The 17,989-nt window shown below is 36.3% G+C and overlaps 1 protein-coding gene across 18 annotated transcripts in view; it reads right to left on the reverse strand.

Annotated features, from left to right (window-relative positions):
* Positions 1-17,989, reverse strand: part of CEP57L1 (centrosomal protein 57 like 1) — a 73,933-nt gene that overhangs the window by 54,869 nt on the left and 1,075 nt on the right. The gene's annotated exons all lie outside the window — the stretch shown is intronic.

The following is a 17,989-nucleotide window of genomic DNA, read 5'->3' on the forward strand; positions in this document are numbered from 1 at the left end:
AAAACATCTGGTCTGGGGAAAAGAATGACTGGGGGAAATGGAATGATCAATGCTGTAAAGGGAAAAAACAAATTATAAAGACAACTAGGCTTAAAGAAACAAAAAGAAACATACTTACTTTAATATTTAAAGTATTGATGATCTACCATTCACTAAAGATTCATACTATTAAACAGTATTTACCAAAATACTAGCTTCATAGGATATTAATCGAAGTTACTCCCTAAATTAAATAAATTTCCAGCAAATAAACTTGCTGAAATGGGTAACACAAAATTAACCAACTTCTTCACCTGCAAGTTTTTTTTTTTTTTTAATTATTTAATATTAGGGACGCCTGGGTGGCTCAGTTGGTTAAGCAGCTGCCTTCGGCTCAGGTCATGATCCCAGCATCCTGGGATCGAGTCCCACATCGGGCTCCTTGCTCCGCAGGGAGCCTGCTTCTCCCTCTGACTCTGCCTTCCACTATGTCTGCCTGTGCTCGCGCTCGCTCTCTCTCTCTGACAAATAAATAAATAAAATCTTAAAAAAAAAATAATAAAATAAATTATTTAATATTAATCCAGATTTTAATTTTTAATATTCCACTTTATTATCTTTAACATTCTACTATCATTGTGAATTTCCAAAAGAGGGATAAAGCATGCATTTCCCAAACTTATTTGCAACAGAAACTTTTTGGGGTATCCTCTTGAGAAACGAGCATTCCACAGAACAGACTTTAGGTAATATCTATATACAGAATCTTCAAAGTAGCTCTACACAGAAGACAACTATCAAAATATTATGATACGTAACTGGTAACATGAAATAACAAGTGTTAACAGAAAAAACAAATAGCAAATTGTCCAAAACATCCTGTTGCATATATAGAAATTCCTATTTCCAGAATAGGAGGGTAAAGGAAGAAAAAGAAACCTCCTTCTTAAAAAAGTTAAAAATTGTAATGATCTTATATTTAAGCTCACTTGATTTAGTAAATAACCACTCTGGTATATCTAATTAAATGGCACCAAAAAACTGTCGAATACTTTCTAAAGTACCTGACAGATCATACTGTAGTCAAATTATTGGGACAATACTACATTATCTCATTGACACAACTCATGAAACAAGGAGGGTTTATAACAAAGAGTACAACCGAGCAACAGAATTCAAACAATTGGTGTGAAAGTACTTTGGAGCAAGAAGTAGAATTTGTCTCATATATTCTAAATGAATAGAGTCTAAAAAAAAGAATATATCACAATAAGATCTCACAGCCATCATCATCCCCTTTTGAATAGAGGAATATAAGGAAATATAATTCGGTTCAAACAAAATGAGAAAAATGAGGAACATTAAATTCTTAGCCTTTATACACCCCGGGGCCAGAGATTCCTCCCTCTACTACTACTTACTGGTGGGCATTATATTTGGATTCACCAGTGCAGTGGTGATAATACTAGTTCAAACTAGTTCTGTGACCTTATCCTAATTAGTACCTAAACCCCCTCCCAACTTTATTTACAAAATAAAAAGGGTTGATTTAGGTTATCTTGAAGTTTTCATCCATTTTAAAAATTCTACTAAAAGAGGGGCAAATTTACTTGCATGTTGAACTTTTTTTTAAACTTCTATTGAAGCCATATTTTTGAGCTCTAAAACAATTAAAATTTCGTCTTTGCAGTGAATACCCCTATAAATACCTTGGTAATCTTATCTAGACAACCATTAAGATTTTAAACATTTAAAGAATACATAGTTTTAATTATTTCAACAAGTATTTGTTTACAACACCCTCCTTCTAGAAAGACTTTTAAATGACTTATAAAGTTACATACAAAAAAGGAAGGTAAGGGCACCTGGGTGGCTCAATCCTTAAGCGTCAGCCTTCAGCTCAGGTCATGATCCCAGGGTCCTGGGATGGAGCCCCACATCAGGCTCCCTGCTAGGTGGGAAGCCTGCTTTCCCTCTCCTACTCCCCTTGCTTGTGTTCCCACTCTCCCTGTCTCTGTCAAATAAATAAATAAAATCTTTAAAAAAAAAAAGGTAGGTAAAATAAAATATGAAAAATTCTGACAAAATGTTGAATTAATATGAAAGAGAAAAGTTCACCTCCAATCTAAATACAGAAATACCGGATAATATGTAACATTTGCAAGTAAACAGCCAAGCTCAAATGCAGAAAAAGAAATGGTTAAGTGCCAAAAACAGAACAGTTAAGCCATACTGGTGAAAGGGTGCTAGGTTTTTAAAAATGTTTAAAATGACTTCTAAAATCAGACTTATTGGGGCACCTGGGTGGCTCAGTGGGTTAAGCCGCTGCCTTCGGCTCAGGTCATGATCTCAGGGTCCTGGGATCGAGTCCCGCATCGGGCTCTCTGCTCAGCAGGGAGCCTGCTTCCTCCTCTCTCTCTGCCTGCCTCTCTGCCTACTTGTGATCTCTCTCTGTCAAATAAATAAATAAAATCTTTAAAAAAAAAAAAAAAAATCAGACTTATTAAATGTATAAGTCTAATGTATTAAATTGACAAAAGCTGCTTAATTACTTAGAAAGATGTTACTTATTGGAAATGAAGATCTGCCTTGATAGTTGTTTAAAGTATTTGAGAAAATATGATAGGCTAAATAGAAAAATGCAGTTTGAAATACCTAGCGTACCTAAATTTAGAAGTGCTATTCATGTTTAAGGAAGACTTAATCTACTAGGTTTACCAGTTAACTAGCATTAATCAAAGAAAAAGCCAAAGTCCTAATTCCAGGCAAAGACTACTAGATCTAAAATATGATCTCGTAAAACTTTTAAGTTAAATTCAAATGGCTTAGGAAAAACATTTTGAAAATTGCAACTTTAATAAACTTTCATAAATTTAAGAAATAAATTAATAAAGCCTTTTAAAATTACAACTAGTTAAAACAAACTAAAAGTATTACTTTTCAAGACCAAATGTGTACCTCAGATACTAAAAACTTTGACAAGGATTCCCACTATTAATGGTAGTATTCAACATCGAGCTGGAGAGTACACCAAAGGATAAATAAAACAGGAAAAGAAAGGAAGATGGATAAGAATTCAAAAGGAAAGAAAAAAATTGTTATTTGTAGGCAATACAATTATTTACATAGAAAAGTCAAGATAACTTGCATATGCGTGGTTGCCTGGCTCAGTGGTAGAGCATATGACTCTCCAACTCAGGGTAATGAGTTCAAGCCCCACACTGGGTGTACAGTTTACTTTGATCATCATCATCATCATCATCATCATCATCATCTGGATAATCTATGTGGAAACTGTAATATATATATACATATATATATAAAATACATATATATTTTTTTCAGACAGTAGTAAAAAAATCACAAGAATCATGGGGTAAAGCCAAATAAAATTTGTAAAATCTTTGTGAACAAGATTTATTAAAAGAAGGGACTGTTCTTCTAACTATTAAGATTTATTATAGGGGTGCCTGAGTGGCTCAGTTGTTAAGCATCTGCCTTTGGCTTAGGTCATAATCCCAGGGTCCTAAAATTGAGCCCCACATCAGGCTCCCTGATCAGTGGGAGGCCTGATTCTCCCTCTCCCACTCCTCCTGCCTGTGTTCCCTCTCTCGCTCTTTCTCTGTCAAATAATTAAAATCTTAAAAAAAAAAAAAAAGATTCATTATAGAGTGTTAGTAATTATAATAGTGGTATTGGCACAAGGTGAGAAAAAGAGACCAATGGAACAAAACAGAGTCCAGAAATAGACTCTGGTATTTATGGGAATTTGGTATATGATTATGAAGGCATTTTCTTAGGAAAAGGATTACTATTCACAATTTGTGCCAGGATAACACACTATCCATACTGTAAAACGTAAACGTCTATCTTTATTCCATGCCAAACACAAAAATAAATTCCAGCTAGACTCAATGCCTAAATGTAAACAACAATCTTTAACTGTTTTTGAAGAAAATATAGAATATGTTTCAGACTTTGGGTATGAAAGACTTCATAATAAACAAGACAACTTACAAACAGGGAAAGTGATAACAACTAAACTAAAATTAAAACTCCATGCAACCGAAGATACCACTGACAAAGTTTTAAAAAGCAACACATGTAACATATAAAAGATTAGTACTGGAATTACCAAAACTCCTACAAATTTTTGAGAAAAAGCTCAATAAAGGGACAAAAGATATGAAGAGTAGTTAACAGATGAGGAAATATGGATATCCAAAAGCCAAAATGATACTCAACTTCGGGAAATGCCATGCAATCTGGAAAATGGAAATTAAAACAATGAAAAATTATTTCACACCCATCAGACAAAAACTTAGAAAAAAGTCAATATTTGGCAAGGATGTGGGGAGATGGAAATTTCCATGAATGACTGGTGGGAGTTTAACTGGCAGAAAATTTTGGAAGACAATTTAAAAATTGTGATGCTATATATACCCTATTACTTAGCAACCCTACTTCTCAGTATTTATGAATGAAGCCTAGAAAAAAATGTAGATGTATACAGTGATGTTAATTGTAGCCTTGCTTGCAATAGAAAAAAAGGGGGGGAAAAAAAACAACTTAACTATATATTAACAAGGGAATGGAGATAAATTGTATCACATTCATATAATGAAACATCATATGGCAACTAAATAAAAATTAGATTCACATTTAGTAACATAAATAAACTTTAAAAATATATTGTTCAGTGAAAAAAGCAAGTTATAGAATGACAGTATTATAAGTTGTCTTTTATATAAAATCTTTTTAAAACATGAAAACAATATATTATAATACTAAGGACACTTAGTATGAAAAACAGTAGAAAACAATAGAAAAAGAGTAGAAAAACAAGAATGAAGCCAGCAATGAGATCGGTCTCCAAAATTTATGTCATAAATTGTACATACATGTTAGAGCTAGCTCACAAATCTTTCAGAAAGGGCAAAATAAATACATATTAAACAACTTTATTTTTTACAAATGTATTAAAATAGCCAGAAATATTGGAAATTTAGACATTCCAAGCACATCAGAGTAACCTGGAAGACACCAAAGGCAGAAGAACTGGAAAAAATTAAAGAGTGAATTTTTTTTTTTAAGATTTTATTTATTTGACAGAGAGAGATCACAAGTAGGCAGAAAGGCAGGCAGAGAGAGGAAGAGAAGCAGGCTCCCCACTGAGCAGAGAGCCCGATCAGGGACTCGATCCCAGGACCTTGAGATCATGACCTGAACTGAAGGCAGAGAATTTGACCCACTGAGCCACTGAGGCGCCCCTAAAGAGTGAATTTGATTCATTTATTTAATTCATTTACTGCAGAAAGAAAATAACACACATGAAAGAAAATCACTATATTCTAAGACTAGTATATATGAGAAAATAAGCTTTTTAAAGGCTGAGAAGGAAAGAATTCAAACTGATCTTGCTGGAAAGAATTCAAATCAATTTTGCTAGGGACATCTTAAAAATAAAATCTAAAGATTCAAATAGAAAAGCTTCTGGGATTCACCTGGGCAACATACACACATACATATATATATCTAAGGTATACACATAACACTTGGTTGCTGTGCTACTTTCTAACAAATCAAAATAAGAAAAACTAGGTAAGCAGCTGAAGGCAAAACTTGAATATTACAAGTTTTTTTTCAAGAAAAAAATGGGTAACTATGTATGGTGACAGATGTTAACTAGACTTAATTGTGGTAATCATTTCACAATATATACAAAATCAAATCATTATGTTGTACACCTGAAACTAATACAATGTTATATGTCAACTATATCTCAATAAAAAAAGAAAAGTCTTCGAATAAATCACCTGAGAAAGTAACCACAGAGCTTCCTTTACTTATTATCTAAAGATTCATAAGGAATATATACATCTTTTTCAACTACAAAATTAATTTCTGAAAAAGAAAATCAGACATTTCACTGCTGAGACTCTCCTTTTCCATCCCTTTCACTTTATTTCCTTTTCTTTTCTTTTGTTCCATGAAGTGGAAGTGATTTTGTAATAGTACTGCACAACAGCAATTATAAAGTAGTATCTAATTTAATTACTTTTATTGTCTTTTACAAATCTAAACCAGGAGGAAGTAATGAACAAAAAATTTAAGAAATTTTATTAATCTCCTAGGTAATAGTACACACTTTCCATAAACTCATAATATCATGCTTTTCAAAAAAAAATATTTATTTATTTGAAAGAGAGAGCATGAGCTGGGGAGAGGCACAGAGAGAAAGGGACAAGCAGACTCTCCACAGAGTGGGAAGTTCACGTGGGGTTCGATCCTAGGACCCCAATATCGTGACCTGAGTGGAAGTCAGACCCTCAACCCTCTAAGCCATCCCTCTGAGGCGCCCCTCATGCTGGGCTTCTGATTAAATATGCATCTCAAGAAACATGGATGATAACACAGTGAGAACTAATATGTACTTCTTATGTTTGATGTGATCACTATAAATGCAGGTTAAGAAGGTCAACAATTTTATCACCAATCGCTCACGGCAGGCTACCTCTAAAATCATAATGTGCAATGCAATAATCTTGCTCTAATATAAAATAGTAAAATTCCATTGTCATCTATTACTCAAAAAAGAAAAAGAGAAGAAAAAACAAGTAAACATTTGGAGATAAAAATTGCTTGTGATACTAAACAGTAGACAATTAACATAATTTCTTTTAAAAACAAATTGAAGTCAGTCATCACATAAGGAAATATTGAAGGTTCAGATGGCTTCAGCATGGCACAGAAAGGTGAAAGTAGGGGAGAAACCATCGATGGGCTTTTGCAAACCTGTATCACTAGGCAGAAAAGTAGCAAAGAAATGGCAATGTAGACAAATAACGGGGATCTACTCCTAATTGTAAGAAGTCTCCCCAACAAATAATTTACACGTGTAACACTCATCCAAATGCACATGTTAGCAACAGATAACAGTAAAGCAGCACTGAAATGGAACTGTTAGTACAGTCTACTGATATGTCCTGATAAAGCTCTCCTTGTCCCATCTTTGGGTTGACTTAAAGCCTCACTCCCAAGGGATATTTTTGAAAACAATGCTTAAATGGTTGAAGTATCCAGTATACTCTTTTTTTTTTTTTAAGATTTTATTTATTTATTTGACAGAGAGAGAGATCACAAGTCAGCGGAGAGTCAGGCAGAGAGAGAGAGAGAGAAGCAGGCTCCCGCTGAGCAAAGAGCCCGATGCGGGGCTCGATCCCAGGACACTGAGATCATGACCCGAGCCGAAGGCAGCGGCTTAATCCACCGAGCCACCCAGGCGCCCCTCCAGTATACTCTTTTTAAAAGTTTTTTTTAACCTTTTAACATTATTGATAAAAATAATTAATAATTTCAGAGCCCGTAGAAACTTTATTAATGAAAATATAAGTAAATCTAGGCACAGACATTATTACATCTTTCACACAAAATTAACTCAAAATGGAGCATAAACCTATGTGTAAAACACAAAACAGTAAAACATCCAGAAGATAACACAGGAGAAAATCTGGGTGACCTTGGTTTCAACAATGACTTTTCACATACAACACCAAAACACATAATCCATGAAAGAAAAACTGAGAAGTTTGCCTTCATTAAAATTTAAAAGTGCTTTGCAAAAGACACCATCAAGAGAATGAAAAGACAAGCCACAGACTGGGAAATATCTGCAAAACAAATATCTGTTTTTATCATACCTGATAAAGAACTTGTGCCTCTTTAAAATGGGCAAAAGATGTGAACAGATGCCTCACCAAAACAAGATAAATACAGGTGGAAAATAAGCATATGAAAAAATGATCAATACTCTTTTAGGGAATTGCAAATTAAAATGAGATATCATCATTTACCCACAAGAAGGGCTAAAATCCAAAACACTGACAACACCAAAGGTGGTAAGGATGTGGAGCAACAGGAACAGGAATTCGTTGCTGATGGAAATGCAAAATGGTATGGCTACTTTGGAAGACAGCTGGGAATTTACTACAAAGCTAAACATAAGATTACACAATCCAGCAATCATGCTACCAGTTATTTATTTAAATGAGTTGAATTTTATGTGCACAAAAAAACCTGAATATAAATGTATTTTATAGCAGCTTTCTGTATAATACCAAACATACAACATTATGGAAAAGGCCAAACTACAAGACAGTAAAAAGACCAGTGGTTGCCAGGGGTTCAAGGAGAGGGAAGAAGGCATAAATAGATGGAACACGGGTAATTTTCAGGGGTATGAAACTATTCTATATATATGATCCTACAATGGTGGGTACACGACATTATGCATTTGTCAAAACCCAAAGAATGGAAAACACGAGAGTAAACCCTAATGCAAATTATGGGCTTTAGTTGGGGAAAAAAATAAATAAATAAATTTACTTCAACTGCCCTCAGTTCACAGATGAAGACTCTGAGGCCCAGAAAGATCAACAGACGTGTCCAAAGTTACACAGAAAATTAAGGGCCTCAGCTATAATCTGTTATTATGAATAAAGGTCAAAGAGAGGGCTGTTTGTTGATTTAATTCAGCCCTGTTAAGACTTGAGTTGGGCTACCATTAAAGACCTTTGAGGCTTTCTGACCATGTGAGATATTAAACACAATAAGGGTTCAAAGAATAAAGAATTCAGCTTAAGTTTTGATTCTTCCATTTTAAATACAAGTATGAGTAAAAGGCCAAGAAACTAGAGCTGTGGGCATGGCACCTCAAGAAGGCAGAAAGCACGGGTGAGCCTGGTGGGATTGAGGAGGGCACGTACCGCGTGGAGCACTGGGTGTGGTGCATACACAATGAATCTTGGAACACTGAAAAAAATAAAATTAAAAAAAAAAAAAAAAAAGAAGAAGGCGGCAGAAAGCCCTTCTTTGGAGAAGGCAGAAGAATGAACACTTGGGCTCTAACTTGGTATTTATGCTCCATTGTTTGTTACCACTCCCCCCATCTGTCATCAGAAAAAAGCTACTGCTTTTTTTTCTGAATACCCGCCTTTTGGCGGGAAGGCAAAGAGCACTGTCAAGAAGAACATGAGTATTGTCAGGAGGCAGACAGGCAAGGTTTCCACTTCCAGCTCTGCCATTTACTGGTTTAGGTGTTTTGAGGTAAGTTATTTAAACTCTCTGGGCCTCCGCTTGCTTATCTGTGAAAATGGGGATATTATCCTCTTCATAGAGTTACTGGAAAGAAAATCCATATAAATCACCTGGCATAATACAGGCACAGAGTAAACACACTTAATATTAACTACTGATAACAGCAATTATAACTATTAGATTTTACATATGCGTGAATGTGTATTAAGCGTGTCTTAAAAGTTTTTAGGATTAGATAGGACATAGGAAAACAAATATACAAACAGAAGAATGGTGCTGCACACTTAAATGCATTATGTACATTATTTTACGGAGTCTTCTTAACGAGCCTATGAAGTAGAGAGTCAGCCAGTGGGTCAAGGATTTAAGGAGCATCTACCATGTGTAAATCACTGTTTGAGACACTGAAAGTAGAGTAGTAAACAAGACAGGATCCTTCACAGAGAAGAATACAAAATAAAACAGATAAATATGTTCAAGTGGATAATTGAATTGCTGTGATGAAGATTAAAAAGGGTATTAGGTGGTCTGCTTTAGCTAGAATGGTCAGGGAAAACATCTCTGAAGATACAGATTTTGAGATAAGTCTAAACCAGTGAGGAAGGCAGTCATTTGAAAATCTTAGGTAAGAGCATTCTGAGTAGAGAAAACGGCATATGCAAGGATCTTAAATTTGGTATACTCAAAGATCGGAAATGGGTAACAACATGTTCTGTCTTTTATAGATAAAGAAAATGGGGCTTTAGAAAGATTAGCAATATGAATAAGGTAAATGGCAGAGGCAAGAATTTAAATGTCTAGCTTCAAGTCAATGGTCTCATGGAATTGTTATGCTGCTTCTCCCCAAAGTTAGCAAAACACCTCAATCTGTTCTCAGCTATGGAAAAATTCTGCTTCCCAATCTTCTGAATGTACTTATGAAAATTTACCAACAGAAAGCAGTTCTTCTAAATTCAAAAACATCTGTTTACTTTATTTGTTGTTATCAGAAATAAGGCAGACAATGGGGCACCTAGGTGGCTCAGTCGTTGGCTTAGGTCATGATCCCAGGGTCCTGGGATCGAGCCCCACATTGGGCTCCCTGCTCTGTGGGAAGTCTGCTTCTCCCTCTCCCACTCCCCCTGCTTGTGTTACCTCTCTCACAGTGTCTCACTCTGTCAAATAAATAAATAAATAAATAAATAAAATCTTAAAAAAAAAAAAAGGCAGACAATATGAAACTAAGACTCTAAACAGTGTGAAACTGTATCATATTAAATAAAATTTTATGTATTAATTATATTTCCCTGAACAATACATTCTTTAAATGTTTCATATCATATAGATATATTGATGAAACATGGTGTTTTCAGTAATTTTTATAATAAAGCTGGACATGGAGGTCTTGCTAAGAAATAGAATCTTTTATGCTGCTATTTTATGAAAAAAATAATTGCTGTATTTTTACTTTTTATAACTTTCCCAATTAAGAAGCTTAAACACAAAATATTAAAAATGAATTTTAAATTTGAAAAAAAAATGAAATATAATTCAAGGATCTCGTTAAAAATTTTAGAGAATGCTGGCAATAGTAAGCTTATACAAAATAACGCTCTTCAGTTAATCTACAAAGCACTTTTATAAACGTTTCATTAATCTCAATTGAACTGAGTGACAAATATTACTTTACATAAAGATGCTTATTTATTTGAGAGAGAGAGCAAGCATGGTGGAGGGTGGGGCACAGATGGGGCAGAGGGACAGGAAAGAGAATCTTAAGCAGGCTCCATACCCAGTGTGGAGTCTGATGCAGGGCTTGATCTCATGACCCTGAGATCATGACTTGAGCTGAAATCAAGAGTTGGATGCTCAACTGACTGAACCAGCCAGGCGCCCCCAAAGATGACTATTTTATTTTTTTTAAGTTTTTTTATTTATCTATTTGACAGACAGAGATCACAAGTAGGCAGAGAAGCAGGCAGAGAGAGAAAGGGGGAAGTAGGCTCCCTGCCAAGCACACAGTCCGATGCAGGGCTCGATCCCAGGAGCCTGGGATCATGACCCAGAGCTGAAAAGCAGAGGCTTTAACCCACTGAGCCACCCAGATGCCCCAAAGATGACTATTTTAAAAGATACAATATCTTGAGTACCAATATATGCCAGATGCAAATCGAAACATTTTATATACATTACTTCATTAAATCTACACAGTAGTCATTGGGAAGTAGGTGATTATCCTCCTTGTACACATAAGACAGCTAAGGCTATCTCGTGTCTGACATCCAAGATTAGGGAGGTTAAATAATTGGCCAAATTCATACACCTAGCAAAATGCAGACTTGGGATTCAAATCCAAGATTATGGGGTTCTGAGGTCCATGTTCTCCTCACTATTTGAATATATAGCTATACTTCTCAACAAGTTAAGATTTCATGTGCAAAAGTTATTCCAAAGCAGTACTAGGTACTGTTCACTTGCATGACTTTTAAGTCCTTCAAACAAGATATTAACATGTGCAAACTTGGACTCAGTATCTTCCCATCCCAAGACTGGCATTTCTAGTATATTCCCTACTCTGATTAATGGAAGGAGTTAAGTCTTCATCATCTGGAGAGTAGTCAACCCAGGACTTTTTTTTTTTAAACTCCCATATCCAAATAGTCATTAAATTCTATTGATTCTACCTCCTAAACATCATCCTTTCTTCATTATCTCTCAATAAACCTTCAGCTACTACTCTATCTCTTCGGCTCACTGCTCAGCCAAGCTTCTTCAAAGAGTGGGCTATATTCTACATAAATAGAATTTATTTTTTTTTCTTTTAAAGATTTTATTTATTTATTGGACAGATAGAGATCACAAGTAGGCAGAGAGGCAGGCATAGAGGGGGAAGCAGGCTCCCCGCTGAGCAGAGAGCCCGATGTGGGGCTTGATATCAGGACCTTAAGATCATGACCTGAGCTGAAGGCAGAGGCTTAGCCCACTGAGCCACCCAGGCGCCCCTAGAATTTATGCTTCTTAAGGGCAAATGTGAACAGGAGTTTTTTAAGTATACTGCTATATACTTATTGCCAATCAGAGTTGCCTGTAGTAGGTTTTCAATAAATGCTGAATAAATGAATGCAAATGTCTGGCTTCCATCCTTCCATCCCTCTGTGAGTGCATTGAAAAAGGTCACTGATGAATTTCTGATATCAAAACTGCACTGTCTTCTTTGGTAAATAAAACCCAGATCTTCTGAGGTTGACAATGAAAGAAAAATCTCCGCATGCAGAGAAGGGTAACTTATTGAGTTCTTACTGTTCTCAGTATTCGAGTTCCCCTTGGAGATCTTATTAGCACTGTCCCTCCCCACTGGCTTTCACTGGGAGAGTGCTGCTCCTTCTATGGTGCTCTTTCCTAGTTAGATCTATGATCATATGACTCCTTTCTGTATTTTGATATAGTAAATAAAAAGTTATAAAATTTAAATACGACTTTACTAAAGCTAGAGAATAATAAAAAAGAGCACAGATAATAAAAGGAAACCAGGTAGCAAATCTTCAAATTTTCTCTCTGGAGCTTTGAGGCCTCATTCTATCCTAGTTACTTATCTATTTTCAACTGATTCGCATTATTTTAGCACCCACCACTTAAGAATCCATGCCTATCATATCCCCTCCTTAAAGACTAAATCTAGGAAAGCCCAGAGAGATCCAGAGTTACCATGCCCACTTAAATTCTTTTAACTGAGTTTTAGTTTCCTGAGCTGGAACATACATTTGGTACAAGCCAAACAAGAGAAATGCCAGCCCTTTAGGAGAGACCCTCCTATCCTCAGGGAGCAGCATGGTTTTACCCTACAGGCCATCCCAAGTCAATCTATCTTTATCTCAACACAGCATAGTAATTCAATATTAATATGGTAATATATGCCAGATGGATATATTATACTGTAACGGGGCTACTAGTTGTCAACCCACCTAGAAACTTCATCTTTCTAGACTTGTCGGTAGTACTATACATACTGAAGAATCATTCCTTCTGAAATTTTCAAATCTCTTAGTTACCCATCTCCTGGTTTCCTGATTATTTTCTTCTTTTCTAGTTAGTTTCAGACTACCCTGGCTGAGTTCTTATTCTGAATTCTCTCCATAGCCAAGTATATTCACTTGCATGGTTATAGTATAATGCTAACATAGTGGTTAAGTTTTGGGTCAATTCTGTGATTTTTGTAGCTATGTAAGCATAAAATAATTTATATGCAAAGTGTAAACAGAGTGCCTGAAACACAGTAAGCACTTAGATATGGTAGCTTAAAAGCAAAATAAAACAAAATATTCCAAAAGACTTAAGAGTTTCCAAATGTGTATCTCTAGCTCAGATGTTGTTGCTGAGCTTAATTAAAGACCAATGTACCTCCATATGAGATGTGGGGCCCAGGAAAACTTGGGAATAACATTACTCTCTGAAGTCTCAACTATAAATCAGTATATAATGGACCAAAGCAGATATATGCGAAGTTAGCTTATAGAGTCAGAGACTAGGCTACAATGCATATGTTTTAACAGGGATGTCTGAGTGGCTCAGTCCGTTGAGCGTCTGCCTTCAGCTCAGGTCATGATTCCAGGGTCCTGTAACTGAGTCCTGCATTGCCTGCTTCTCCCTCTGCCTGCCACTCCCCCTGCTTGTGTTTGCTCCGCTCTCTCTGACAAATAAAATCTTAAAAAGAAAATGTTATAACATATTTAACAATGTTTCTACTAAAAAGAAGAGTCTGGAATGGAAAAAGAGAAAAAGCAACTCAGAAGAAAAAAATGGAGGTAATTAAAGCTCTATGATGGAGGTTCTCTTAGCTAAGTGCTATTAAGTGACCATAATACATATCTAACGTCTTTTGTTCTGATTCCAAGTTCTAAGCAATCTGATGATTTTTCATGTAATTTTCTTACAGAGAAAACTCCTTGGTCAGAGAATCTATATGCTATCTACTTGGCAAATATATCAAAGTATACTAATAAACTGGCATCCTGATAAATCCGTCAGTCACTCACACACACACTGTCACACACACACAATTTCCTCATCTTACAAACTCTCATAAACTTAGCAAGATTGTTTCTAAACTCACAAGATTTAGGAGTACTGTTTTTTAATGGTAAATTCATCAATGAATTTCATAATAAAGGCCTCTTAGGGACCAGCCAGTCAACTTTTTCCTTGATTAAAGCACTCTTCATTTAAGGCAACAACTCCTTGGGGCACCTGGGTGGCTCAGTCCGTTAAGCCTCTGTGTCTCAGGCTCCCTGCTCCTGGACAGGGAGTCTCCCCCTCCCCCAGGACCTGTGCACACACGTACTTTCTCTCTCAAATACATAAACAAAATCTTTTTTAAAAAAGAGGCAAATTTTCTAAAGTGTTTTCACTATAATAAAGTACCTGCTACCAATTGTCTTGTTTTTGTTAACTATATGTAAATATACAATACCTTTGAAAGTTCTGGGACATTTTATTTTTCTTCTATTTACCCATCAAATATGTACTAAGTTTATACGAGATGCCAAGCACTGTACTCAGAGCTGCAGAGGATGAGCAAAAATCAGCACAGCTGCTGCTCTTCTGTGCTTAAGCTTTAGAAGCAAACACACACTGGGGCACGTGGGTGGCTCAGTCTGTCAAGCATTCGATTCTTGATTTTGGTGCAGGTCATGATCTCAATCAGGGTCATGAGATCAAGCCCCATGCTGGGCTCCACACTGGGTGTGGAGTCCGCTTGGGATTCATTCTCTCTCTCTCCCCCCTCCACCCACCTTTGCCCACCCCCACCCCTGCACACTCTCTCTCTCTCAAGTAATAAATAAATTTTTAAAAAGAAGCAGGCACACTTTCATAAAAATATCACAGACTATTATAAAACTACATTTGTAGCTCATTAGCAAGTAGAGACATGGTAAAATAAGAGTATATTTTTATAGGGACATTTAATCAGATCAGGGAAACTAAGAAAGTGGTATTTGAGCTAAGATCTATAGGAAGGAGAGTCAAAGACAGGCTAAAAAAGTCTGGACAAAGAAAACAGTACAAAGGTACTACATCTGTACTCACTGTCTCCAGTTCTTCTCCCATTCTCTCTTAAATAAAATGACTATCTGACTTTTATACCCTTAACCAAAACTGCTCTCAAGATCCTCAATGACCTCCATATTACTAAATACAGCAGTCAGTTATCAATTCTTACCGCACTTGGTCCAGAGCGGCACTTCATGTACTGAGAACTCCTTCCTCTTTAACCACTTTCACTTGGTTTTTAGGATACCACACTCTGTGGGTTTTCCTCTATGTTCACCCGCTGCTCCTGCATAGTCCCCTTTGCGGATGACCCCAGATCAACCAAACTCTAAGGAGTGCCTCTTTTTATGATACCAACTACTTTCAGGCTTTAACTGCTATTAAAGCACTACTATGAAATGCAATTATTCTATCTACAGCCAGGTCTTTCAGCTCATCTCTATACTCACTTACCCAACTTGCCAATTCCACACTTCTACTTGAATATCTTAAGAGACATCTCAAACTTTACATGGCCAAACAAAACTCTTGATTTCCACCTCCTTACCTCCATACACAAATCTGGAGACTTTCCCACAACATTAAATTCCTTACTTCCTGTTGTTCAGTCTAAAAACTTTGGAGTCATCTTTGGCTTCTATACTCTCATACCTCATATCCAATCTATCAGTAATATTTGTTGTCTAAACTATCCTAATAGATCCAGACTGTGGGCCTCTTCCTGCTGCCTCCACTGTTAGCAGCCTGGTCCAAGCTACCACTATCATCTCTAACCTGGAGTATTACTTTAGCTTCCTTACTAGTGTCTCTGCTTCTACACTTGCTTCCCCCTGGTCTATGCTCAACACAATTTCAAAGAAGTAATCATTTTTAAAAGTGCATAATGCAACTGATCTGCTGGAAGCCCTCCAATGGCTTCCTCCTTCAATAAAAAGGTCAAAGTCCTTTCAATCACCTATGTGACGACCTTCCTCTGTCCTCATGTTATTCTCCTCCCTTGCACTCATTGTGCCTCTTGAGCCACATTGCTATTTTTTTGCTCCTGCCCACCGGCCTTCATACGAGCTATTCTCTTCACAAGAATGTTCCTCCTCCAAGTATCTGCACAGTTTATTCCTCCTCCTACTTCAGATCCCTTCAAATGTCCCCTTCTCTGACCACCTTATTTAAGAGTGAACCTTGCCCCCCCAATCTGGCACTTCCTAGTCCCTTTCCTGGTTGGCTCTTTTTTTCTCTCCACCACATCTGCCTTCATTTACCACATATATTACATACTTATTGTTGATCTGCCCTTAATAGATGCAAGCTCTTATGAGAGTAGAGACTTTTGAACAGTTGACCTTTGAACACTGTGGGGGTTACAAATGCCAACTTCCCACCAGGAAGTAAAAAATCCCACAACTTTTAATCCAAGTAACTTTTGATGCCTCCGCTAAACCTAACTACTAAAAGCCTACTGGGTAGAAGCCTTATGGGTAATATACATGATTGATTAACACATATTCTGTATTTGTACTATATACTGTATACTTAAAATAAGGTAAGCTACAGAAAATGCTATTACGAATGCCATAAGAAAAACAGATTTACACTACTGTACTGTATTTATAAAAAAAAAAAAAGAACCTGTAAGTGGACCTCTGCTGTTCAAACCCATGATGTTCAAGTGTCAATGTATATTGTGCTCAATGATGTGTGATTTTACATAGCAGATACTTAAAAGATGTTTGTTGAGTGTATAAATGGATGAAGGGAATATGAGAACCAGTGACCGAAGAAAGATCTGTATGGCTGAAGCAGAGATAGATGTAGAGTAGTAGGTATAATATTAGGTGAGGCTGGAGAGGTGGAAAGGGACAGAATGATATTATGCTTTACAAAGAAGTTTTGCCTAAGAATAGTGAGATAGCAATGAATGATTTTAAGTGAAAAGTCTAGTCAAATTTGCATTTCAAAAAGATCATTGTGACTCCAGTGTGGAGAAAGGCCAGAGTGAATTATCCCTATTGCATCGATCTAGGCAACACACTATGGCAGTTTGGAAAAGACTGTGCTTGTGCAGACGATGGGAAAAGGATGGATTTGGAGGCTATCTGGGAGATGAGATTGAAAGGACTTGGTAATAATTGGCTATAGAGGCATGAAGGACAGGAAGAAATCAATAATGTGTAGTTTTCAAATTTTCACAAGTAGATGGTAGGATCATTAACTGAAATAGGAAACACTGAAAAAGAATCAGACTCATTAAAGGTAACCATCCATTTGGTTTTAGGCATGTTGAACTTGAGAGGCTTCTGAGGTATCAAACAAGAAATATCAAGGAAATGGGTATATGAAAACTGGAAAGGTAAAGGAGGATAGAGCTATACATTTAAAAAAGTCATAGGTGGTAGTGAAATCATGGATTTGGAAGAGATCATATTCAACTATGAGATTTGAGAAACTACCCTACTCTTTGTGCATTGGCCAAAGGAGGATGAGCCCAAAAAAAGACAAAAAAAAAAAAAGAATGTCGTTTTTATTTTTTGAAATCATATTCATAAGAAGTTCTCATTTTTAAAAAAAAATCTGATTTAAATCAGTAGCAGAATGTAAACCAGTAGCATAGAATGTAGACCATACCCAAGGCCTTCCGAATTACACCAATTCATCAAAACTTATCTGTTCAAGGACAGGTCACTTTCAGATACTATCTGGAAAATTCACAGTACTTGTCTCCTCACAGCTACAGAATACATCAGTAGATAAAAAGTCATCCCTCCCCAAATATGGGTGATTTGGCTTATTTTGGTTTCCTGAAAGTTTCATACCTCTCTCCCTTCTAGGCTTCACCCTATGCTGTCCCTTTAGCCGTCACCCTATGCTGTCGCTTTAGCCCTTTTTTTCC

This window comes from Mustela nivalis, assembly GCF_964662115.1.
Source record: "Mustela nivalis genome assembly, chromosome: 5".
NCBI lineage: Eukaryota > Metazoa > Chordata > Mammalia > Carnivora > Mustelidae > Mustela > Mustela nivalis.